At 41.3% G+C, this 27,987-nt stretch overlaps 1 protein-coding gene across 4 annotated transcripts in view; it reads right to left on the minus strand.

Annotated features, from left to right (window-relative positions):
* The window catches only part of ccser2a (coiled-coil serine-rich protein 2a), a 636,731-nt gene that overhangs the window by 583,792 nt on the left and 24,952 nt on the right, over positions 1-27,987 (minus strand). For 3 of the 4 annotated variants that reach the window (XM_073025313.1, XM_073025316.1, XM_073025315.1), the window contains exon 2: positions 13,327-13,436. The exons of the other annotated variant lie outside the window; for it this stretch is intronic. The gene's annotated coding sequence lies outside the window, so the exon portion shown is untranslated. The remainder of the gene's footprint in view (positions 1-13,326; positions 13,437-27,987) is intronic. 4 annotated transcript variants of the gene reach the window in all.

Consider the following 27,987-nt stretch of genomic DNA (forward strand, 5'->3'; position numbering starts at 1 on the left):
CGTCATTACTAGGGAGAAGGTTCTTAGCAAGTTGGAAGGTCTGAAGGTAGATAATTCACCAGGACCAACACACCAAGCATTCTGAAGGAGGTAGCTGAAGAGATTGTGGAGACATTAATGATCTTTCAAATATCAATTGATTCTGGCATGGGTCCTGAAGAATGGAGAATTGAAAATGACACTCCACTCTTCAAGAAGGGAAAGAAGCAGAAGAAACTATAGGCCCCTTAGTCTGACCTCAGTGATCGGGAAGATCATGGAGTTGATTGCTAAGGATGTGGTTTCAGGGTTCTTGGAGGCACATGATAAAATAGACCATGGTCAGCATGATTTCCTCAAGAGTAAAATCTTGCCTGACAAATCTGTTTGAATTCATTGAAGAAATAACAAGCAGGAAAGACAAAGGAGCATCAGTGGATGTTGTGTCCTTGGAGTTTCAGAACCCTTTGACATGGTGCCACACATGTGGCTGCTTAACAAATTAAGAGTCCATGGTATCCATGGGACAGATTACCAAACCACGCGCCCAACAGCAGGCCAGACCAGGCCCAGCAACGGAGCGCACACAACCCAGAGGCAGGAGTGAGAAGGCCAACGAACAGTGGTGTTTCTACCACCAGCGGTGGGGCACAGAAGCCCACCGTTGTCGCCCGCCCTGCAAGTTCCTGGGAAACGCCAGGGCCAGCCGCCACTAATGGCTACGGCGGCTGGCCACCAGGACAGCCTCTTGTACATCTGGGACAAACAGTCGGGACGCTGCTTCTTGGTCGACACTAGAGCAGAAATCAACGTCTTACCCACGATGGGGTACACCTGCAACAGGGAGTCAGGACCCACTCTGAGGGCCGCAAACGGCAGCACAATATGGACCTATGGCACCTGCACAGTGCAGCTGCAGTTCAGCGCCAGCCGGCTCACGTGGGACTTCACACTGGCCGCCGTGGCCCAACCACTCCTGGGGGTGGACTTCTTGCGAGCTCACAGCCTGCTGGTAAACTTGCAAGGGAAAAGACTGGTCCATGCCAAGACTTTCCAGACGTTCTCCCTGGGTGAAGCCAAATTGCTGGCCCCACACTTGGACTCCATCACGCTGTCTGACAACAAATTCACCAGAATCCTGGCGGACTTTCTATTGGTTCTGGCACCGCAGCTCACGGCAGCCAAGCCCAGACATGGAGTACAGCACCACATTCCGACCAAGGGACCAACCCTCCACGCACGAAGGCTCCCCACCCGGACAAGCTCCACCTGGTGAAAGAGGAGTTCAAGAGGATGGAAGAATTGGGGATCATACGGCAGTCCGACAGCCCATGGGCCTCCCCTCTGCACATGGTGCCTAAAGCAGCCGGGGGCTCCAGACCATGCGGCGACTACCGCAGACTGAACGAGGCTACAACTCCAGACCACTACCCTGTGCCGCACATACAGGACTTTGCAGCAAACCTGCACAAGGCAAGCATCTTTTCCAAAGAAGACCTCGTCCAGGGATACCATCAAATCCCCGTACACCCTGAAGACATCCCCAAAACAGCACTCATCACCCCGTTCAGCCTGTTCAAATTTCTCCAAATGTCGTTCGGCCTTTAGAATGCCACACAGACGTTCCAGCGGCTAATGGATGCGGTGGGACGCGACCTGGACTTTGCGTTCATCTATTTAGACGAACACCCTCATAGCCAGCAGTAGTCATCAGGAGCATCTGTCCCACCTCCGCCAGCTCTACTCCCGCCTGAGTGATTTCGGCCTCACGATCAACCTGGCCAAATGCCAGTTCGGACTCAACACCATCAACTTCCTGGGCCACAGGATTACCAAAGACGGGGCAACACCTCTGCCCACCAAGGTAGACTCGATCTGCCACTTCGCCTGGCCCAACACAGTCAAAGGCCTGCAGGAGTTCGTTGGTATGGTGAACTTCTACACCACTGCTTCCTCCCCTCAGCAGCCCGTATCATGCGCCCTTCGTTCACCCTGATGTTGGGTAAAGGCAAGGACATTACTTGGGACGACGAGGCTGCAGCCACTTTCGTTAAAGCCAAATAAGTCTTGGTAGACGCCGCGATGCTGGTGCACCCCAGATTGGACGTTCCAACCGCCCTCACAGTAGACACATCCAACACAGCAGTCGTTGGGGTGCTGGAGCAACTCATCAAAGGGCGCTGGCAAACCCTGGCATTCTTCAGTAGACACCTACAACCACCCAAACTCAAGTACGGTGTCTTCGACCGGGAGCTGTTGGCACTGTATCTGGCAATCCGGCATTTCAGGTTCACTGCGTTCACGGACCACAAACTGCTGACCTTCGCATTCACAAAGGTGTCCGATCCCTGGTCGGCCCGCCAGTAGCGACATCTGTCCTACATCTCCGAGTACACGACGGACATCCAGCATGTCTCGGGGAAGGACAACGTCGTGGCGGACGCACTCTCCAGACCAGCTATCCAGGCCCTGTCCCTGGGGGTGGACTATGCAGCACTGGCGGAGGCGCAGCAGGCAAACGACGAGATGCCCAGCTACAGGACCACAGTCTCGGGTTTGCGGCTGCAAGACTTCCTCATAGGCCCAGGTGATAGGACCCTCCTGTGTGACGTGGCTACATGGCTTGGTGCACCCATCTATCAGGACAACTGTCCAGATGGTCTCCAGCAAGTTTGTGTGGGCCAAAACGTGCACGCAGTGCCAAACAGCCAAAGTGCAGTGGCTCACCAAAGCCCCGCCGCAGTTCAAACCCATCTGCCAGAGGTTCGACCACATTCATGTGGATATCATGGGGCCCCTGCCAGTGTCGCGAGGAGCGCGGTTCCTCTTAACTATGGTAGACCGGTTCACGAGATGGCCAGAGGTGGTCCCACTCACCGACACCACCGCCGATTCCTGTGCCCGAGCGCTGACTGCAACTTAGGTAGCACGCTTCAGGATACCGGCCCACATTACCTCCGACAGAGGCGCCCAGTTCACCTCCAGCCTGTGGTCGGCTCTGGCCAGCCTGTTGGGAAAACAGCTACGCCACACAACTGCCTACCACCCACAGTCAAACGGACTAGTGGAACGCTTCCACCGTCACTTAAAGTTGGCTCTCATGGCCCGCCTGAAAGGGCCTAACTGGGTGGATGAGCTTCCCTGGGTCCTGCTTGGAATCCGGACAGCGCCCAAACAGGATCTGCACACCTCGTTTGCCAAGCTGGTGTACAGCGCACCCCTGGTCGTCCCAGGAGAGTTCATACCAACCCCAAGGGGGCAAGAGGAAGAACCCGCAGCAGTCCTGGACAGACTACGCGAAAGGCTCGGCAACCTGGCCCCTGTACCAACTTCACAGCACAGTCAAATCCCGACCTGCGTACCCAAAGACATGCAGAACTAAGTTTGTATTTGTATGAAGGGGCGCACACCGGGCACTGCTGCAGCGGCCGTACGAGGGGCCATTCAAGGTGATCAGGAACAACAGGTCCACGTACTTTCTGGACATTGGGGGGAAAGAGGAGGTTGTCACGGTGGACCGACTCAAACCGGCCCACGTGGACTTGGCACAGCCGGTCGAGGTTCAGGCACCACGGCACAGAGGCAGACTGCCCAAACAGAGACTAATCCAGACTGTGGACATTGGTGGGGTGTATCGCCGGTTCTGGGGGTGGGGGGGGTTATGTGGCGACCCACTTTCTACGCAGGCGAACCAGCTCACAAAATGGCGCACGCGTCGGCAGAGGGGCCAGCCCCAAAATGGCGCTGGGCCTTCTTCTTCACCAGCAAGGGGAGAAAGCCCGCGTGTGGGAAAAGACTTTTGTAATGCACCTCTGACATTATTTCCGCCCGGAGAGGGTGGGAACGGAACTGCGTAAAAGCCAGTGCCACGAAATTTGAATAAACTAGTCTGGAGTGCAACTTACAGACTGTGTGTAGCACATCACTACAGTATCATCAGCAAATTTATAGATGGCATTTAAGCTATACCTAGCCACACAGCCATGTGTATATAGAGAATACAGCAGTGGGCTAAGCGCACACCCCTGAGGTGCGCCAGTGTTGATCGTCAGCGAGGAGGATATGTTATCACCAATCCGCACAGATTGTGGTCTTCCAGTTAGGAAGTCAAGGATCCAATTGCAGAGGGAGGTACAGATGCCCAGGGTCTGCAACTTGAGCTATAGTCAATGAACAGCCTCCTGACATAGGTGTTTGTGTTGTCCAGGTGGTCTAATGCCGTGTGGAGAGCCATTGAGATTGCATCTGCCAATAGACCTATGGTGGCGATAGGCAAATTGCAATGGGTCCAGGTTCTTGCTGAGGCAGGAGTTCAGTCTAGTCATGACCAATCTCTCAAAGCATTTCATCACTGTGAATGTGAGTGCTACCAGGCGATAGTCATTAAGGCAGCCTACATTAAACTTCTTAGGCACTGGTACAATTGTTGTCTTTTTGAAGCAAGTGGGAACTTCCACCCATAGCAGTGAGAGGTTGAAAATGCATAGACTATTTTCTAAATGGGGAGAAAATTCAAAAATCTGAAGTGCAAAGGGAATTAGGAGTCCTCATGAAGGATTCCCAAAAGGTTAATTTGCAGGTTGAGTCTGTGGTGAGAAAGGCAAATACAATGTTAGCACTCATTTTGTGAGAACTAGAATATAAAAACAAGAATGTAACATTAAGTACTGGTGAGGTCTCACTTGGATTACTGTGAGCAGTTCTGGGTTGCTTATCTATGAAGGGATGTGCCGACATTGGAGAGGGTTCAAAGGACATTCATAAAAATGACTCCGGGATTGAAAGGCTTGTCATATGATGAGCATTTGGTGCCTCTGGGCTTCTACTCTCTGCAATTCGGAAGAATGAGGAGATGACCTCAGTGAAACCTATCAAATGTTGAAAGGCCTCAATGGAGTGAATGTGGAGAGGATGTTTCCTCTGGTGGGGGAGTCTAAGATCAAAGAACACAGCCTCAAAATAGAGGGGTGTCCTTTTAGAATGGAGATGAGGAATTTTTTTTAGCTAGAGAGTGGTGAATCAGTGAAATTTGCTGTCACATGCGGCTCTAGAGGCAGGAGATTGGGGCTGAGGGAGAAAATGGATCAGCCATTATATAATGCCAGAACAGACTGTTCCTATATCTTATGATCTTATGATTGTTGAGGTCAGTTCCCTGGATGTACTGGTTTAGGCTAATTACCATTGCTGTCTTGGACACTCAAATGTTGGTGACTGCCTTGAAGTCTGCAGGGAGAGTGGACTGTTTCAAAGAGATGTTGAAAATGTCCATTAAGATCTCTGTTAGCTGATCCACACAGTCCCTCAGCACCCAACCAGTTATGCTGTCCAGCCCCACAGCTTTGCTTGGGCTTACCCTGGCTAGGATTCTCCTCACCTTGGCTGGGGCCAGGGAGGGTACCTGTTCCTCAGCGGAAGAGAGGGCTTTCCTCAATGTCACATCATTCAATGCATCAAATCATACACAGAAGGCACTCAGCCTATCAGGAAGGGAGACATCTCAGTCATTCACGCACAGGGTGAACCTGTAATCTTTCGGTTTGAATACCCTGCTCTATGTGCCATATGTCCCTGTTGTCACAGAGGTGTCTGTGAATTTTCTGTGCTTTTTCATGCTTTGCCTTCCTGATAGCATGGGTAAGTGCGGCTTTTACTGATATTAAATATGTTCTATCTCCCAATCTGAAGGCAGTGCCCCAATCTGAACAGTGCACAAATCTCTGCTGTCAGCTATGGTTTCTGGTTTGCCCTGGCAGTGTAGCGTTTAATTACATTAATGTTCTCAGTGCATTCTCCTGACAGAAACAGTCACCAATCCTACATATTCATCAATGGTAACCTGGTAATCATAGGTAGCCTCCTTCCAGAATATGCTCCAGTCAGTCCTTTCGAAGCAGTCCTGCAATGCTGAGGTGGCACCTTCTGACCAGGTCCTGGTCTCTTCGTAAACTAGTTGAACTTTTTTAACCAGTGATCTGTAGACAGATATTAGAAAAATGGATTTGTGGGGTGAATATCCAAGGTGAGGATAAGGGACAGCCTTGTCGGCTTCACTAACGTTGGTATAAACCAGGTCTAGTATATTGTCTCCTTGGGTTGCAAAGTTGACATACTGGTAGAACTTTGGCAGTACTATTTTTAAGTTGCCGTGATAGAAGTCACCAGCCACAATGAAGACACCATCAGGGCGAAAGTTTTTGAGGTCACAGATGGCACGGGAAACTTCTGCAGTGCTTCCCCAGCACTAGCATGGGGGGGGGGGGGTTGGGAAGAGGGGGATCTTAACAGCAATAATCACAATGGTGGTGAACTGCCTCAGAAAGTAGAAGGGCCTGCACGTCACCATTTAAACTCTATCTGAGGTGAGCAGTGGGCCATTACTACCAAGGCATTCACACACCAGTTCTTACCGATGTAGACACATAGACATCCTCTGTGGGTCTTACAAGTGGCCATAGCATTTCTGTCTGCCCAAAAGGAGATTACATCTTCGACTTAGATGACCAAGTCTGGAATGAAGTCCTGAAGGCATATTTGTCAAGATGAGCATGCAACAGCCCCTCATCTCCTGCTGGAGATGCAGATGCTCCAGTTTTTTTTCCAGCAATCAGACATTAGCGAGTAGAATCAATGGGAGTGTGAACCTGCAGGGATCCACTTTAATACTGGCATACTTTCTAAGCTTCTGCATTCAAGTGCATTGCTACCCTGAGCAGCTGTAGTAGGCTGCAGCACGGAGCAAGAGCTCGCTCCCTGCGTTAATCCATAACCGTGCAGCACCTTTGTTAATCCTCTTACTAGCGAGGTAGACTTATAGATTTTAGTATTCTTAATGTTCAGCTCTATTTTTTCAGTCATAGAATTGATGAACAGAACAAGACATTTCACCGCTGGTTGGAGCCAGAGTGGCCTCTGCATCCATGAATGCCACCATCTTGATCCTCTCCATATTTATAAATAGTATTAAAGAGACTAGCAGCATGGGAAAAGAAACCTGGGAAAAGTCATGTCATTAAATTAGTATAAAAGAGTTCACTGTAGTCATTTCATTTTTAAACAATAGTACCCGTAAACCTACATAACTCATTGAAATTGGTCTTAATCCTCATATTCAAAAGCAGTATTATTCGCTGTTTTACAGGACAGTAACATCAGTTCATTGCTCGTGAAAAACACCTCAAAAACTCAATGTCTGAGCTTGTTTTCCTCTGACGAGTCATTTTAGGTGTATTGACTGGTTAAATTCACAAGTAGATAGAAAATATAAACATAGAAAGATTGCTCAGGCAACTAGGAATGGAATAAGGATTTCATACATTGATCTCAAGTGGAGCCAAGGAAATAGTTAAAATAGCTGGCAAAAGGGGAAGATGTTAAAAATAGAATTGTAATAATTGACATTATATCCTAATTGTATATTATGGAAATAAGCTATTAATTTGCAAATCAAAGCAAAATGAAATGTATATATTCTGTCAAACTTCTTTTGTGTTTGGTTAAGTGCTCAACTACTATACTGAACAAACAAGATTTATTAATCCAGAAATAATGATGTTTTAAATATATAAATTAGCACTAGCCAAATTAGACAAATTTTCACTCAGCAAGAGACACAGCTAGTAATAAACAACAATACAGTCAGTCCCCAGGTTACGTACGAGTTCCATTCCTGAGTCCGTATTTAAGTCGGATTTGTAGGTAAGCCAGAACAAGTACATCCAGTATTATTTAGCGTCAGTTAGTCAAACGTTTGTCTTAGTATATAGTATATATTTTACTGTTCTATGCATATAAAACACTTAAGAAACGTATGTATTCCAATAATTAAACCACTGCCTTGCTTAGTAATAATTGTAGCTTTCATCGGGGCAGAGCTTTTCACATGCTCCATTATTCTCACTTTATCTGTTATCCTTTAAAATTGTTCCGATTATTGACCGACTGTAGCCTAATGATCGATGGCGTTTCACCTCTTTCCAAACGCTTCATTATTTCCCCTTTATTTTCAATCGCGATCGCTTCCTGTCAACGGAACAGAAACATTGCGGGCAGTGGGTCCCGAGCTCCGCCGGCTCCCAAGGTCCACTGGGTCCTAACGACCACCACACTGAGACAGGCTGAATGGGACAAGTGGGGGCTGTGCTGGGTTTGGGGTATTTGTATTTGGGGGGAATTTAAACTGGAGGTGGCAGTTTTTTTTTACGAGGTCAAGTTGCAAGCTCGATATCAACCCGGCACGGATGGTACGGGAGTCACTGGATCGACATCAACCTGGCACGGGAGCAGTCTGTCATTGGATCGAACTCAGAAACCTCTGTTCTCCAGCCTGGCGCTGATCTCACTGCGCCACTAGCCAACCAGAACGGGGGTGGGGTCAGCATGAATCTAAGAAAGTTTTAAGGCAAATACAAAGTTAAACACTCAACACAGCATCAACGGCAACGACTTAAAATGGCGGACGGCGTCAGGATCTGACTTAAAATGGCGGACGACGTTCTCCTTCCTCGGTTTGTAAGTACGAGTTGTCCGTAAGTTGGACGTTCGTAACTCGGGGACTACCTGTAATATGCATTAGAATCATCACCATCTTTGAAAGAGTGTAAAATTTGGTCATAGGCACTCATTAACACTCTACCTACTTGAAAGAGCAGAAGTAAAATAGGGCTATGTATTAAATGGTTTTTCGATTTATTCCTAACTGCAGTATTCAACAGTTTCAAAGATCTGAAGATTTTTACCCAGCTGTTGGACAGTCTAAAAAAAAAATCAATATTACCTTTTATATTGATTTTCACCAAGAATTCATTTCATTCTAACAGTTAAATCTCTTCTATAATGAATAGTGCTAGTAGGATTTCAGAAAGTGACAAATTTAAATACAAGCAACCCCAATCAACAAATCAATACCTAACCCAAATTAATTGTACCAGTTTTTAGGACTACTGCTTTCTGTAGCCAATCCACACTAATAATTTCAAAAAGTAATCTGGGAAATTATAGGCCGGTAAGTTTGACGTCGGTAGTAGGTAAATTATTGGAAGGAGTACTAAGAGATAGGATCTACAAGTATTTAGATAGACGGACTTATTAGGGAGAGTCAACACGGCTTTGTGCGTGGTAGGTCATGTTTAACAAATTTATTAGAGTTTTTCAAGGAGGTTACAAGGAAAGTGGATGAAGGGAAGGCAGTGGATGTTGTCTACATGGACTTCAGTAAGGCCTTTGACAAGGTATCGCATGGGAGGTTAGTTAGGAAGATTCAGTCGCTAGGTATACATGGTGAGGTAGTAAATTGGATTAGACATTGACTCAATAGGAGAAGTCAGAGAGTGGTAGTGGAGGATCGCTTCTCTGAGTGGAGGCCTGTGACTAGTGGTGTGCCACAGGGATCAGTGCTGGGTCCATTGTTATTTGTCATCTATATCAATGATCCGGATGATAATGTAGTAAATTGGATCAGCAAATTTGTTGATGATACAAAGATTGGAGGTGTAGTGGACAGTGAGGAAGGTTTTCAAAGCTTGTAGAGGGATTTGGACCAGCTGGAAAATGAGCTGAAAAATGGCAGATAGAGTTTAATTCAGACAAGTGTGAGGTATTGCACTTTGGAAGAAAAAACCAAGGTAGAACATACAAGGTACCGTAGATTCCGGACTACAGAGCGCACCTGATTAAAAGCCGCTGGCTCTAATTTTAGAAAGAAAATCAATTTTTTACTTGTACAGGCCGCACCGGATTTTAGGCCGCACCGGATTTTCGGCCGCAGGTGTCCCACGTTGTAATATGAGATATTTACACAGAAAGATATTACACGTGAGGATTTTTTAACTTTTAATTAAATCCATATGGTAACATAAACAAATACATATTGCAAATGCTTTTTTTCGAACCGTGCCTGTAACGCGGCTACTTTTAAATATACGTTGCGTATACTTTTTTACTGAACAACATTCCAATATCTCCTAACGACTGGTAAAAAATATATATACTGCAGCCTACCAGGAAAAGTTATTGATCGCCTTTAACTTAAAAGCAGCGTTTTGGCTCCGCCGCTCCCCCCCGCCGTCCCGTTTATCGCAAACCGACGTTTTCCCACAAGACGCGGCAAAACCGGGTGTGACGTCATAGCATCCCGCGATGTAGTACAGAAAACAAATATAGTTAAAACACTTCTAACTTTAACTAACAAATGAATTACTAAGCGAAAATATTATAAACTAAATAACTGCCATAAAGGCAGCGCAATGCTTTTCTTCGAGTGTTTTCCATGTTGATGAGGGTGAGTACAAATGACTGATTTACAATAATTTAATTGTGAAAGTGCGCTTGATTTATCGTACAATTTCATTGGACCTCTGTGAACTACTCATCAATTTTATTGGTCTACTGTTACGAGGCAAAATGTTTTTGGCGGCATGAAAAAAATAATGCATTAGCCGCTCCGTATTAAAGGCCGCAGAGTTCAAAGCTGTTCAAAATGTGGGAAAAAAGTAGCGGCTTTAAATCCGGAATCTACGGTAAATGGTAGGGCACTGAGGAGTGCAGTAGAACAGAGGGATCTGGGAATACAGATACAAAATTCCCTAAAAGTGGTGTCACAGGTAGATAGGGTAGTAAAGAGAGCTTTTGGTACATTGGCCTTTATAAATCAAAGTATTGAGTATAAGAGTTGGAATGTTATGGTGAGGTTGTATAAGGCATTGGTGAGGCCAAATTTGGAGTACTTTCAAATCTCTTACTATCTTTCCTTTCAGTTAGTCCTGATGAAGGGTCTCGGCCCGAAACGTTGACAGTGCCTCTCCCTATAGATGCTGCCTGGCCTGCTGCGTTCCACCAGCATTTTGTGTGTGTTGCTTGGATTTCCAGCATCTGCAGATTTCCTCGTGTTTGGAGCACTGTGTGCAATTTTGGACATTGAATTACAGGAAGGATATTAATAAGGTTGAAAGAGTGCAGAGAAGGTTTACAAGGATGTTGCCGGGACTTGAGAAACTGAGTTACAGAGAAAGGTTGAATAGGTTAGAACTTTATTCCCTGAAGCATAGAAGAATGAGGGGAGATTTGATGGAGGTATATAAAATGATGATGGGTATAGATAAAGTGAATGCAAGCAGGCTTTTTCCACTGAGGCTAGGGGAGAAAAAAACCAGAGAACATGGGTTAAGGGTGAAGGGGGAAAAGTTTAAAGGGAACATGGGTTTTTTGTTTTTTTTTAAAACAGAGAGTGGTGGGAGTGTGGAATGAGCTGCCAGATGAAGTGGTAAATGCGGGCTCACTTTTAACATTTAAGAAAAACTTGGACAGGTACATGGATGAGAGGGGTATGGAGGGATATGGTCCAGGTGCAGGTCAGTGGGACTGGGCAGAAAAATGGTTCGGCACAGCCAAGAAGGGCCAAAAGGCTTGTTTCTGTGCTGTAATGTTCTATGGTTCTAAACAGATTAACAGACAAATTATTATTCCAAACACAATTATCTTTTGTGGTGCCAGAATTTACGGTAAAACAAAAATATTGCTGAGAAATTAGCTAAATGAATAACAGAGAAAATAAGCTTACACAGGCATCTTGCTTAAATTGTAAGCTGTGAAAGGTGGTCATAACATAATTATGACTATTTAACATCCATCTTTCAAAAAATTAGTATAGGTCATACAAATACTCTGTCAAACAACACAAAATAGATCTATCAAAGCTGTTCAATTTAAATGTCATTAACTGTAAACTTCTTTTAAATAAATTTGACAGTTTAATACAAAAGAAATCTTATTTCATGAACAAAATCACATAACAAGTATGAATACTACACCAATACAGAATATCGATACAAATCCACCGCTTGAATTATTGTCAATCATTATAGACATCTCTCTACATTAGGCAAAAGGTGATAATAACAAAATTCAATTAAAGAAGCACGGCCTGCGAGGCATAAATGCACACCAGCTACTTGAGTAACTCAATAAGCTTTCATACTTCACAAAAATGATTAAATACAGATTATCAATGAGGATGATTACATTTTCACATTCTAACAAGATTTTCTTCAGTACTTCAATTGTGCTATCAATATAATTAAATATGCTTAAATTTCTGTGACATTTAGCTTAATGCAAATCAAAAGAGAAAATGCAGCAAATATTATCACATTCATGCAGTATCTGGGATGCAAGAAGCAGTTTTAGGATCATAAGACATAATACAAGAATTAGGCCATTCAGCCCATCAAGTCTGCTCTACCATTCCATTACGTCTACTTTATTATCTGCAATATGGTTGACGTATGCATGCATCTAAACAGGTGGCTGTATGGGTGACCTAGCTGAAAGATCATTTATTACCTGGAATGGCAAAATCCAATCTCACCCGATTGCATTCATAACACACACTGTCTGAAGTCTGACCAAGAGATGAAAGTTTCAAAGCAACCCGCACAAAATGCTGGAGGAACACAGCAGGTCAGGCGGCATCTTTGGAACAGAGGAAGCAGTTGACGTTTTGGGCCAAGACCCTTCTTCAGGTCCTGCCTGATCTGCTGATTTCCTCCAGTGTTGTGTATGGGTTGCTTTGGATTTCCAGCATCTGCAAATTTTCTCATGTTGAAGGTGGTTTCAGCCCAGATTTGTTCTCAAGATTAAGGGGAGCAGCACAAGCAATCTGGACATACTAATTTATGTTTGTAATGCAATGAAAGGTCACATCCACAGATGCTACCTTATCCATCCATTCCAGCATTTTCTATATTTTTAGATTTCCAGTATTCATGGTAATTAACAAATGCTCTTTAATACTGCTCAGTCTGATATTTGTCAACTCCACATCATCATTAAATACAGAAAGACCATGGGTGTTGATGAAAGAAAAGACATCAAGTCCCTCCCCAGCATGAAAAAGAAAAGAAACAAAACTCGCAAACCTCTAAATCCTCCTACCCCACAAGAAAAACAGCCACAATAACAACTACCGACCTCCTCACTCGCAAAGAACAGTGACAAGAACAAATCCTAAAGTTCTGGATCTTCTGTCCTCTGCATGAGATAGGAAGGTCTGTGAGTTCTTCTATTTTTTGGGATGTCCCTCCCAACCATGCACTTGTTTATTGCTCACCTCCACTTATTCCCTCAAAGTGGGAATGTTTTCAAATCAGAATTTTGCGCAGCATGTAGAGAAGCTTCAGGTTATGGTGGCTCCCCCTAAGTACACATGCATATTTTGACAATAAAATAAACCTTTGATTAAAAATAGAACACAAATGAAGTTAACTCTTACACACATGTGAGTAGTAATTTCTGAAATTTGTTCTTTTCCTGTTGCTTAATACATATAATTAAATGCAGTTTTCAACATACCTTATAAAATCAGGAGTAGTATATTAAGTTTTAAAAGTCTTCACTGTTCTGGCAGCTGACTCTACACTCACTCCATAGATATTTTGCAAGATTCAAATTCTTGACTAATCCTAAAAGAGAAAAAAAATAACGTTTTCAAGAAAATTCAAAAATCATAAATCAAAAATGAAATATCATTCACATTGCACATTGTATGGTATTAAGTTCATATTTAACTACAACAGGGTCAAAATGGTAGTAGCACACTAATTATTGGACCATTAAACTTGACATATGGACTAACGATCCTGAGACCAGAGTTGAAATATCACTACAAAATCTGTGGGAATTTCATAACCTGGAACTCAGAAAACAAATAGTTTTACTAATAGCCATAAAAAAATCAAGATTGCCCAGAAAACTCTGCCAATCTTACAGCCAGTTTTTTTTTGAGAGACCACACCTACTTCCTTTGATTTACTTTTGGCTGTACTCAGCAATGGACCAATTGTACCACAACTACTACATTCAAACAAAAAATGGACCATGTGGTATCAATCTAAAGCATTAAATTCAAATGGAGCAAAATAATTTTCTGCTCAATCAACTTTCCAAAATCCTCCTCTCAAACACTACAGAAATTGTAGATGCTCTTTGCGCTGCCCTTAAGGCATTTGTTTAGCTTTATTACATTTTCGCTTTAGTAATTCGTTTGTAATTATTTTCTAGTTAACGTTAAGGTTGTTGAAAGTAAATTCACCGTCTGTGATGTATCGCGGCATGCGATGATGTCACACCCGGTTTTGCCACGTCTTGTGGGAAAATACCAGTTTGGAGAAACAGGAAGGAGGGGGCTTGTGTGTGCCGGATCAGCGCGAGAAAAGTTTTTATTAAAACTAAGAAACATCATAGAAGCAACGCCTTAAGTTTATGAGATAATCGATATGTTGAAGTAAAAATGTTAACGCTGATTCTGTTAGAAGTAATGACGGTTGATAAATTTTATATTCTTGTGCTATTGAAAGCGTTACTGGATAGTTTGTGCGAAGTATATTTAAAGCCAGTTGATGGCGTAGGTAGATTCTGACTGTATGTTGTACTTTAATGTAATATAGTTTGTTGTAGTTTTACTTTTACAAGTATTTATGATGTAAATGTGATGCCAAGAAGGAAACAAATACTGTATATATTTTGTATTGTTTTATCAACAGTTTTCAGCATACATTAATGTGGAAGAGTGAACAGTAAATGGTTAATCTTACTGCGATTGTGCCTCATTGACTACGGTTTACCTCAGTGTTTAGTTCAGAGTTTTTACACCTGAATGAAAACACTACACTCTTGTCAATGTTTGGTCCATCTTTAGTAGCAGATTTTAAAGTTGCAGAAGACTGAGAAGTCTCTAATGCTGTACCATATACAAGAAAGGCAGTAAAGACAAGCCAGAAGCTACAAGTCAGCACGTCCAACAACAGGGTCTATCAACATTTAAATAGGTAAGGTCTAATTGGAGATAGCACAACTTTGTGCATGGGAAATCATGAGAGATACAGATAGGGCAAAGAGTATTTTCCCCAAGGACGGAGAACTAAAATTTAGAGCTGGGGACTGTTCTTTAAAACAGGGGAACTGTCCCACAAATAAGTTAATCAAGCCTAATAATTGCCTAAGTCAGTAATTCCAAGAATATGACTATGTGCTAAACACCTACATCACCTACATCCTTCTTCACCAGCATTACCAAACCAATGGAGTTGACAACAAAGGTAGAAATGGATAGACCTTAAATTCTTCAATATTTGCTTCAAAGACCATGATTTCCAGAGGTTGGGTGTGAACGTCATAAATCATAGTAAACTGAAATCAAAAGATATTAAGGGGAAAATACCCCTGTGGTTGAACTCTTGCTTTGCAGAAAGTAAGATGAATATTGTTGTTGAAAGTCAACCAATGCAGCCTTATAAAATCATTGCTATAGCTCCTTAGGGCAGCTTCTTTCATTCAATCATTTTGGTTCCTTCCTCAATAACATTCTTTTGATCAGAAAGTCAAAAGTTGGAAGTGTTTACTAATGATTGCTTAGTGGTCAACTCAAATCATCAACCAACAAACCACACCCCCACCCCATCTCAGCCATTGAAAGAGTCCACTCATTCATACAGCAAAATTTAGGGAAAGAAATGGCTAATAACTGGCAAGTAACACTGCAAGGCAATGACCAATTGCAGCAAGAAGACATAACTGTTAACCACAATGAACCTCCCACTGTCAAACATCCTGGTGGTTTACCATTAATAGAAACTTAACGTCACCCAACACCTAAATACCATGGTTGCAGCAAAAGTTTAGAGGTTGGGTATGCTGTAGTGAATTATAGCTGCTTACATCTTTAATTCTTTCACCATCTACATGGCACAAGTCAGAAAGAGTAAAGAACAGTCACCTGAATGAGTGCTGCTCCAACAACACTCAACAATCTTGACAACAATAGACAATGCAGTCCCTGAATCGATTCACCACAGAAAACATTCATTCCCTCCATCACAAGTGTACGGCTGCAGTGTGCATAATCCACACTATGCACTACAGTTACTTGCATGGGCTACTCTGAAAGGACATCGCAAATCAGTGCCTTCTCACACTTGTGTACTTGGGGGAACCACCATAACCTGAAGCTTCTCTACATGCTGTGCAAAATTCTGATTTGAAAACATACTGACACCCCTTCATCGTACTAAGTCATTATCCCAGAACTTCCTACCAAGTAATGCTGTGAGCCCATCTTCCCCACAATAAACGTACCAATTTAAGAGAGTGAAACAACTGCAACTTGTGTGTGGTAACTGGGAAGGATTAAAATTATTGTCTTTATCAACAACTCTCAAAATCTCCAAAAATGAATACAACAATGATGCTTTAAGGACAATGCAACAATCAAGATTTTACAGCTGTTAGGTAACACTATGATTTCTAATATGCTATAAGCAATTATTTGAAAGAAACCACTAATCAGATATTAATTCACTCAAAGAATATAACTACATTTCCAAATTCTATTATACAAATAAGATCTTCCATTTTAACACATTTTAAACTTGCAAGGGACCTTACACCAGACAGTATCTCAGTAGGTTATCATGTGGTTTCCTGCACAGTACAGCTACCATGCTTCCTCTTACATCATTGTGCTGTGGTTTAGTATTTTTACACTTGAGGCAACATAGATCATATAATTTACTGGCTCCGTAATTTTTATTCTATTACAAGAATATTTAATCAAATTTTTCCCTATTGTTCTTAGAGTTATAAAGCTTGATAGCACAGAAAAAGACCCTTCCAGCTCAACTTATTTATGTCAATTGTAATCTATATTACTCACATCTTCCCACATTAAGCCCATGTCTCCCTACTCCTTTTCTACCAATGTACCTATCCATATACCTTTGAACACTGTATTTGTATTTGCATTTCCCACTTCCTTGGCAGATCATTCCATCTACGTGGAAAAACTTGCTCTTCTAATCTCTTAATTTTTCCCTTCCACCCAAGGAAAAATATTCCAACTCCCCTATCTACACCCCTTCAAATTTTACAAATCCTTAAAATCACTCCTCAGTTTCCTGTATTTCAGCAAGAATAACTGAAATAATCAATAGATAGAACTAGGGTGCCTAAGACTTTTGCATGATAGCATTGAAATTTTATGTACTACTGTACTACTGCCAAATAAACAAACTTCATGACATACCTGAGTGATGATAAACCTGATTCTGATATGGTTCTCTATTGTAAACGGAGTGGGAAGGGAGCAGGGAGAGGGTAATCATGGTTGGGAAAAGGGCAAGGGGGGGGGGGGGGGGGAGTGAGAAGCACCAGAGAGACATTCTGTAAAGATCAATAAACCAATTGTTTTGAATTAAATGACCTTGCCTGGTGCCTCAAGGCTTGGTGTGTCTACACCCACACCAACCACGCCCCAGCATTCCTCCTCTGATACCTGTACCACACCCCTCCCGTAGCACTCCACCTTCACCATTCCTGACATCCTTCGCTCCTTCCAGACTTACAAACTCATTCTCCACTCCACATTGACAAATAAAGTACTGTGCAACACTCTTAGGCACCCTAGCTAGATACATGCACTCAATATTTTTGTACCCCAACATCCTCTGTCCATCAACACTTCAGAGGTCCTGCCATTTACTGTAAATATCCTGTTAGAATGTAGTATCCCAAACTACATTACCTCACGCTTGTCTGAAATGAATTCAGTTCCATCTGCCACTGCTCTGCCCAACTTTCAACTGATTCAAGTCCCTCTGTATCCTTTCACAGCCATCCTCGCTTTTTATTATTCTACAATTTTAGTGTCATCAGCACAATCCATATTTTCTTAAGTTATTAAAAATGACAATTATCCCAGAATACCCCTGACTATAAACTTGCAGTCAGAAAAACACCGTCCAGCCACTACATTCTTATCTTCTGTCACCAAGTCAATTTTAAATCCAGTTTGCCAACACCATGGATCCCTTGTGCCTTAACCTTCTAGTCTTGCCTGTGTTTGGGCAATTCACTTATCCAACCCAACAATGGTTTATATCATTTACATCTTTCCTGAAAACATTTTTTTAATCTTCTGATTTCATCGTTACTCCTTTATCAATGCACCACACAAATGAAAAAAATGGATCATTTAATGATTATTTATTGACTAAAAAGAAAACTCTTACACTTCATTAAGATTTACCTAATATCATTAGTTCAATCATGCTGAACAATTATTTTTAATTACTTATGAAACCCCTTTTCACTGGGCATCTCTGGAAATGGCGTTCATTAGCTCCTTGCTTACAGCCACAGGTCTCCGAGGCAAGAAACCCACCTTCTGAGCCTTCATACATATAGGGTGTAACTTTGGTCCCACCAAATCTGTGAGGTTGGAATGTCTCATCCACCCAAACCCCAGTTTGTGAGAATGCTGTATGATTTACTGCCCCCCAGCAATTGCCCGTTGACAAGAAATAACAGATTGTACACGGCATACAATTATAAAAAAGTATACAGTCTGCCCTCCTTATCCGCGAGGGATTGGTGCCGGGACCCCTCGCAGATACCAAAATTCACGGATGCTCAAGTCCCTTATTCAACCTGTCTCAATGCGGTGGATCTTAAGACCACGCGGAACCCCAGACCTTATTTAACCTGTCTCAGTGCGATGGACATTAGGACCCAGTGCCAGTGCTCTGAATGCGCAGTGTTTCTGTTCACGAAAATAATCACGATCACGATTGAAAATGAAGTGGAAATAATAAAGCGATCGGAAATAGGTGAAACGCCATCAGTCATTGGAAAAGTGTTAGGCTACAGTCGGTCAACGATCGGAATAATTTTAAAGGATAACGTGAGAAACGCCCTGCCCTGATGAAAGCTACAATTATTACTAAGCAATGCAGTGGTTTAATTATTGGGTTTTGGGGTTTTGAGTTTTTGATCCTCCACATCAACCCGCCACAGATGGAGAGCGCACTTGAAAGCGGTCTGTCACTGGCTCGCACTTGGAAACGGTTCCCGAGCCCAGAGCTGAAATATACGTTCTTAAGTGTTTTATATGCATGGGAAGGTAAAATATATACTATATACTAAGATAAACGTTTGACTAACTGACGCTTAATAATACCAGATGTACCTGTTCCGACTTACTAAGAGAACTTCCGATTTTTTTTCGATCCCAATCCACAATAACCCACGCACATCCTCCCATATACTTTAAATCATCTCTAGATTATTTATAATACCTAATACAATGCAAATGCTATGTAAAATAGTTGTTATACGGCATTGTTTAGGGAATAATGACAAGAAAAAAAAGTCCGTACATGCTCGAACAATAAGTGCTGGAAGAGTACTTCCGTGTTTTCGCGATTCACAGTTGGTTGAATTTGCGGATAAGGAGGGCCAACTGTATTTAAGAGTGTTAATTTAAGCAAACAGTTATTAAAGTAAGAACAACAAGGGCCCATTATACTTATACCAGCATACGATATAGCAAAAATTCATGGAAAGCTAAAGGATTGGGAAGCTTTTAAAAAAACAGGAAGCAACTAAAAAAGCAATAAGGAGAGAAAAGATGAAATATGAAAGTAAGCTAGCCAATACGAAAGAGGATAACGAAAAGTTTTTTTTCAGCTATACAAAAGCTATATATGAAGCAAGCATGGATATTGGACCACTGGAAAATGTTGCTAGAGAGACAGCAGTCAAGAACTGAGAAATGGTAGATGAACTGAAAGCCTTTTGCATCAGTCTTCACTGTGGAAGAATAAGCAGCACACCAGAAATTCTAGATGTCGGGGGTAGAAGTGCAGTCACCATTACTAAGAAGGTACTTAGGAAGCTGAAAGTAGAAAGAAGATAACCTGGACAAGAAGGATTACAACCCAGGGTTCTAAAAGAGGTAGTTTGAGAGATTGTAGGGGCATTAGTAATGATCTTTCGAGAAAGACAAGATTCTTGAAAGACTGTGGAGGACTGGAAAATTGTAACTCCACTCTTTAAGACGTGAGGAAGGAAAAAAAGACTGTAAGTTATAGGCCAGTTAGCCTGACTTCAATGGTAGGCAAGATTGTGAGTCCATTATTAAAGATGAGTTTTTGGAATACTTGGTGGCACACAAAAAAAAGAGACAGAAGTCAGCATGGTCGTCTTAAGGGGAAATCTTGCCTGACTAATCTGCTGGAATTCTTTGAGGAAATAACAGGCAGAATAGACAAAGGGGAGTCAGCTTACTTGGATTTTCAGAAGGTATTACAGGAATAATGCCATTATGAACATTGGCAGACTGGTAGAAGGAAAGCAATGAATAGGAATAAGTAGGGCCTTTTCTGGTTGGCTGCCAGTGACTAGTGATATTCTGCAGGGTTCAGTATTGAGTTCACTTCTTAACATATGCTAATCATCTGGACGACAGAATTGATAGCTTTATGGCCAACTTTGCAGATGATACTGTATCAGATAGATGAAGGGGCAGATAGTGTTGAGGAAACAAGATTTTTCATAAGGACTTGGACAGATTGGGAGAATGGGCAAAGAAGTGGCAGATGGAATACAGTATAGGGAGGTCTAATGTCATGAACATTGGTAGAAGGATAAAAACATAGACTATTTTCTAAATGATGAACAAATTCAGAAATTGGAGGTACATAGGGACTTGGGAGTCCTGGTGTATGATTCCCTAAAAGTTATCTTTTCAGGTTGAGTCAAACAATATTTGGAGTACTGTAAACAGTTTTGGGTCCCATTTCTAAGAAAAGATAAGCTGATATTGGAAGGGGTCCAAAGAGGTTTGTGAAAATTAACCTGGGGAATGAAAGGGTTAATGTATGAGGAGCATTTGATGGTTCTGGGGCTGTACACAATGCAGGGAATCTCATTCAAACCTACTGAAATATTGAAAGGCTTGGATAAAGTGGATTGAATGATATGGAGAGGATGTTTCCTATAGTGGGAATGTTTATGACCGGGGGCACAGCCTCTGAATAGAAGGGGATCACGTTAGAGACTTGGGTTTCCTCTGGGTGCTCCAGTTTCTCCCACAGTCCAAAGATGTACTGGTTAGTAGGTCATTATAAATAGTCCTTTGATTAGACTAGGGTTAAATTGATGGGTTGCTAGGCAGCATGACTTGCTAGGCTGGAAGAGCCTGTTCTGCACAGTATCGCTTAATAAATAAATTAATTTAATTTAAACCTATCTAATCAGTTGTATAATCCTACAACTCTGATATACAGAATTTTAACAACACTGAGCATGCCCGCAAGAAAACAAATCTGTGTTGCATATGGTGACATACAAGTTCTTTGAGAATTAATTTATTTTGTACAAAACCTTTGTACAAAACTAAGTACACACTTATTCACCAATAGATTTAAAACCATTATTTAGCACAGTTTATGCATATATCTCAATTTAAAGAATGTATGGATATCATATTGCTCAAGCAATTGAGACGAAACATGAAACCCTGCAAGGCTGGGCCCCACTCACTACATCCATGCTACAATGAAGCTAAACCTTAGTAAGCAGCTTGTTTATAATTTTTCTCTCAAACTGAATTTCCCATGAACACAATTACTGATGCCATTATAATGCTGCTACTCATCATAACCAACCACTTGCCATATACCGGTATTTGCTTTGCTGCTGGTAAATGGCTTCTTCAATATATTATCATTTATCAGACAAATGCCCCACATATCTTCATGGCAAAAAAGATGCATATTTCAGATTTATCACACGTACATTGAGACATACAATGAAACTGTCATTTGCATTAACAACCAACACAACTAGGAATGCACTGAGAGCAGCCTGAAAGTATCACCATACATCCCGGTGCCAACATTACATGCCCACAATGCTCAGAACAACAAAGAACACACAAGCAACACCACCACTTCAAAAACTCATCTCCCTTCCCATCCACCCACACATTGGACGAGTTGATGACCGGACCCCAAATTCCAAAGGCACCAATTGATTAGCAACCATGACACCTGCTTGCTGGCCTTCAAGCATAGTGTAGGGGTTGGACTGCAGATTTAATGCATCATGCATCAACATCATTGGACTTCAAAAGCAGAGAGGAGGCCTGGATTGTGGATATCCTTCATCAGCTAAAGAGTTTTAAATAGTTTTATTAGGCTGTGTTGGAAAACACTGGTGTAAATTTTCTTCTCCTAATTTCTAAGGAGCAGGGGTCTGACACATGCAACAACACAATTATCTTTATTTTAAAATTAATATCAAGATTGGATTATTAATCAAGGCCAATGAAATATCACTTCTATCAATAATGTAACTTTTCCACACACAGTAACATCAATTTCATTTGGCCAATCACTATAAATTAATGGCACTGTGAACACTATATACTGAATGTTATAACGGATAAACTTTTAAAGCTAAGATTAGTAATGCATGAAAACTAGACATCTGCCTTTAGATTCTCCTCAGTGTATTTAAAGTTTAAACCAAATAAAATGTTAATTTCAATAATGTCATTCATAAATTTTGTTCTGCTGCAAGTTAAACTCAATATTTGGTGCTGAGATTGTAATACATACTGCCCCATTTCTGACACATAAATGGCATGATAGTTTAGCAATTGGTGTAGTGATTGGAAGATCCCAATCATTGGAAGATCAGGGTTCAATTCCCATTGCTGTCTGTAGAATTTGTACATTCTCCGGTTTGTTTCCCCCACATTCCAAAGACATATGGATTCAGTTCAGTAAGCTGTGGGCATGCTATGTTGGCGCTGGAAGAATGGTGACATTTGTGGGATGCCTTCAGCATATCCTTAGACTAGGATGGTTGTAGAGGCAACTACGCACTTCACTGTATGTTCCATTGTACAATGACGTTCAACCTGCTTGTTTATGTGCACTGCATATTCTTAGTAGTTGTTGCATTTTATTCTGCATTGCTGCTGTTTAATTTGTTTTACCTCAATACATTATGGAATAATTTGATCTGTATGAACAGTATACAAGACAAGCTTCTCACTGTATCTCAATAGATATGCCAATAATAAACTAATTCCAATTCCCCAATTTACTTTGGATCAAGGACAAAGCTGTTTCCTCTACCAAGTGGATCAGAAATCTTATTTAAAATAACTGTCAAAATAACAGAAAATGGTGTTTGTGAATAAGGAAAAATTATTTTCTATTTCGGGTTGCAGATTGTCAGTTGAGTACAATATACTCAGTGGGTGGTACAATTGAATTCCATAGAAATTTTCAAAACATGTCTGACATACTAAGGCATCATTTGCAGGACTGTGACAAAAGCGCCAAGATGAAGAAGCCAACTTTGATAGTTCTTTCATGGGTTCACAGAAGCATGTTCAGAATGGTCAGTCACAAGCAAAATTGCATCCAGTGTTAAATAACATCTGCTGTGCCAAACAATCATACCAAAAATAGATGAATGATTAGTTTAATTTGTTTGATACTGTAGTACTCTGAAGTCAGTATATAGCCTAGAATTCTTCCATACTAGTGATGCTGCCCTACTTTCACGGTATTAGTTATGAGTTTATGCCACAAACCATTTCAAATACAGACTGCAACTGCACTTCCACTGTTCTGAATGCAGCTTGTCATCTAAATTACCTCAACCCTTTAAAACTCCCAAAACATCTATAAACTTCTTTCCAGTTGAAAAACGCCTAATGCACACATTTCAGAACTTGTTTAGACTGAATACTGAAAAAAATAGGGTGGCTAATTTAAGATTACAGGTCATTTCAACCCAACATCAACCTCTTCTTTCCTCTTCTCTGCTGTTATTAAATTACAGATCTAAGAGATCCTATTACTACTTCATTAATCAATCCAAAAAAAAGTTTTTCATGTACCAAAATCTAGTTTATTCCAAATTGTCAAAGGTAGTACCAAAGGAATGAGGGTGGGCTGGCTCAGAAAGGCTTACGTGTTTATCTTCATTTCCATGCCAACCATCAGTCTAGACAGTTACACAAACCCATTTTATTTTCCCCATTTTCCTTTTAACACTTTGCAGTTTCCACCTAAATGCTTGAAGCAATTTTTTGGTGGCTGTTTAAACATATCTTTGGGATATATAAAATAATACCAGAGGAATCTCATACAGTGATAATGTGCATACTGCACACAGACAGGAGATATAGTGGGTTGCTAGAGCAGTGAGGGAGCAGTACTATTAACCTTGTCACACACTTGGATTGGATTTTAAAAAAAGTAGCATTGCTTATCAATTGGACTAAATATTGCAACCTCCATTCTAAGACCTTCGTTCATTGAACAGTACTAACTGGATTTGAGATTTGGCATTTAAGGATTCATGCATTCAATAATTGACATACAAACCCAACAACCATGCTTGACAATGTGCCACACTTAGCCAGCATCAACGGAGAATATTTTTCTGTGTTAGCACATTTTCAAGGTTTGGATTGTAATAAATAATTGAAAAAAGTACAAATGCTGACCTAATGTTTCATTTTGGCATGTGTCATAATGCAGTCCTCAACTGAAAAAAGAATGAATTGCATCCTTCAGAAATTGTGGTACCTGCCTTTCTGTCAAAGTCCATATAGATTATGAGACTTTTTTTTTCCAAATAATCCTGGAGTATCCAGCTGAGTGATTCCTAGCATGTGGCTGATGGTCTTTTAGCAAACCAAATTATAGATAAAGTAACACTCGTGAAATTTTACAACCTATTACAAGATAGATACATCCATCATCTTTTAATTAATTAAACTTGCTAATGGTCAGCTTGCAATCACCCTTGGCCAGGCGACCCAGCCAAGGTCAACCAGGTCCTGGCTTGTGTCCCAGCAGCATTGGTCTATGAGTCACAACCTCTTGATCCATAGACACCTGGAGGCTCACTTAGCAGCCTCTGTGATGGTCCTGATGGCTCTTCTCTTTGCAGCACCGTTATGCCAAGAAAAGAGCAGGTTCTGCAAAGCGACCACCCAGCAATAATATTACCACAAATAAATTAACAAATAATAAGGTGCATTTACCTCACAGGTTAAAAAGTAAGTAATATAATACTACTCGTGTTTCATATATGATGTGGCAAGGAGTTCAGTCGTCTTATGACCTAGATAGAAGCTGTTTCCATTCTAGCAATTCTTGTCCTAATGCTACTGTCTCTCCTTCCTGATGGCTAGGTTCAAAGAGATTGTTGGGTGGATGGGTGGGATTACTGACAAAAGAACTCTTCCTTTGCAGCACGCCTGATAAATATCTCTGATGATTGGAAGAGAGACTCCAATGATTCCCTCAGCAGTCCTCGCAATCCTTTGTGGAGACGTGCAGTCAGATCCCTTGCAATTCCCATACCAGACAATGATGTAGCTGGTCAAGTCGGCTCATTTCCATGATGGATGATGATGATGAAACAAAAGTAAATTCAAAAATTCCATTTTGTTGTAACTCTTTCATGATATTGTTACGTACCCCGTAACTGGGTGTCAGACCAGCAAAGATAGAAGTATCCGTTGGAGTCTGGTGGTACTATATTCAAAAGTGTTTATTAATAAAATAAGCAAAACAATACCAAATAATGCAAATATACATATAACACAAGTTAGCAGTAATAAACCTAAAGGTGTAGGAATAATAATAAGCAATAATAAACAAGCTCTATCGATGTCTAGGGATAAATGAATTGTCATAGAAAAGTATAAAGTTCAGTACAGTTCATGAGTGCTGAGGTAGTTATGCTTGTTGTGTTGTAATCGTTGGAGAGAGAGAGCGAGCGAGAGGTAACAGCTACAGCAGCCAAACCTTCCTTTGCTTTCTTAATCCGTCGTATCATTGTGGTCATTCAGTTATGACCCCTCTGGTCTTCAGCCAGACCGTTCTTCTGTGGTGGACTCGTCACTCTGGCATGAGTGGACACACACACAAGTCCCCACTGGCCCTGCTGTAACACTGTGAGCTTTACTGACCGATCTCCTGATTCAGTCTCCGAAAGTCCCACCTTTCTGTGGGTTCCAACACTCAATCAGTGTCCACTGGTGTGTCTGAAGGGTGTCTCTCCAGACCTGTCTTTTATCCCTACTAACGGGGTCTCAGCTATCCATCAATTCTGAATGACTCTGTCCATCAAATCAAGCCACTCCTGCAGTCCACCGAGGAATGTTAACAAGCAACATAATGTCCTTGCAGCGAAAATGTAAATAATCCAGGAACAGTCATAATAAATCAACAGTCTCTCTCTCTCTCTCATCTGTAGCGAATGTTCGTGCCTGTGTTTCGTGTCTCTCTCTGTCATGAGCAGCATAACAACAGCAACAGTTCGTAGTTCTCAGGAGGGGGATTGGGAATGGTTAACTCTGCACCCCATTGTCCATCAGGTCTGTTCATCACTCATAACAATATTAGGACACATTCAAAACTAAGTTAAAAGCCACAAATGCAACTGGAAAGCTCAAAATAACATAATTCTCAAAAAATTCTAAATATTTAGGCAACATAAAAACATTGTTGTTTTATACTAGTATGGTCACTGTTTTGATGAAAACTCTGGCATGCTCCATAACTGAAATACAGGCCGAATCAATAGCACAAACTACAGCAACATATGAAGTGTGGTATGTACAAGTGTGGTATGTACAAGTGTGGTATGTACCAGTTAAATAGCTCTATGTTTCTACCAAACTACCAGATTCATGCTTTCGAACAATAAGAAACGCTTGCATATTCTGATTGAACCTTCATGTATTGCAATATACAGAGCAGCTGTGACATTACTGTCATTTCTAAATGTGTCATTCCTCTCTGCACCTTGTGGCGCTTCGGGCAGCAACCTTGTTACTTCTTCTATATTTCTCTGGGGTTTTTTTGAGGCTGAGTTGCTAACTCGATGCTCAACCCAGCACAGATGGAAAGCGTGCAAGGTGCCGGCCAGATTCAAACCCGGGACCATTCACCTCAAAGGCCAGTGCAGATGCCACTACACCACTGGCCAGCAATCTACATATATAGACCAGTTCATTTCCTGGTCAGTTAATAAGAATCCTAACATCCAATATCAAAGTCTGCTGTGTATATTCAAATTACGCACTTCAGCATTATTTGCAAGTCACTTGTATTTACAGAACTAATGCACCTGCTGAAGGCAAAAGACAAACCTGACAGATAAATATCTTTTACACATCAGGGTATTTGAATTGCCATTGCCAAGTTTTTTTTTAATCTATAAAGTCCTTTAATTGTAGGACAATAACATTCATTCATTTTAATATACTGTAACCTAGTAAGAACACATTGCTGTCCAAGTAAGTGCAGGCTCTGCAAACTACATGTTCCTGATATTATTTAAACAGTACTCACAATACAATCACACTAGCTAAAGGGAACTTGTATTGAGATCTCTCATTCAATTTATCTCAGGTGCTGGTTTATAAGTCTGCTGCAGCTTACAATCATCCAACTTATGTACAGCTAATAGATACAAACAAGCTTTCAGGAGACCAACGATCTACTTTTGCCCATTACTGCAGGCAATTTCTGTAGCATGGGAATTTAGTACACTGTATTTCTGACTTGAAAACTGTTTGTATTATGTTTTGTAACTCCAAAACATTACATTAATTGTAAGGAAAACAAGAAGAGAGAAGCCAGGAATGCGAATCTAACTTTGTTGATTTTATTTAAACTTTAAGCAAGCACACACGGATCATGTGGTAGCTTCATGATATATGCAACTCACTTAATTTTTACATATAACCTATAATTAGTTAAACAAACAAGAATGCTTAATCAAAAAATATATTTACAATATTACTCAAATTCTACTGAAATATTAAATACTCAACAGTTTGGGTTACAAATGGTTCACAAAACGGAACTCTTGTCAACCCATACTTAACACTGAGCAAAAGATGGGGAAGAAAATGTATTTGCTCCAATGTTCAATTTTGAGGTATAGAAACAAATATTCTCTTTTCCAACAGTAGTAGCAAATTAATCAAACAATTAAAACAGAAGTACAAAACATTAAAAGTAATACTAAAAAAAACAGTGATATACTAAAAAACACAAAATGCTGGCAGAACTCAGTAAGCCAGACAGCATCTATGGGAGGAGGTAATAATGACATTTCGGGCCGAAACCC

The sequence above is a fragment of the Hemitrygon akajei genome, chromosome 21, assembly GCF_048418815.1.
Source record: "Hemitrygon akajei chromosome 21, sHemAka1.3, whole genome shotgun sequence".
Lineage (NCBI taxonomy): Eukaryota > Metazoa > Chordata > Chondrichthyes > Myliobatiformes > Dasyatidae > Hemitrygon > Hemitrygon akajei.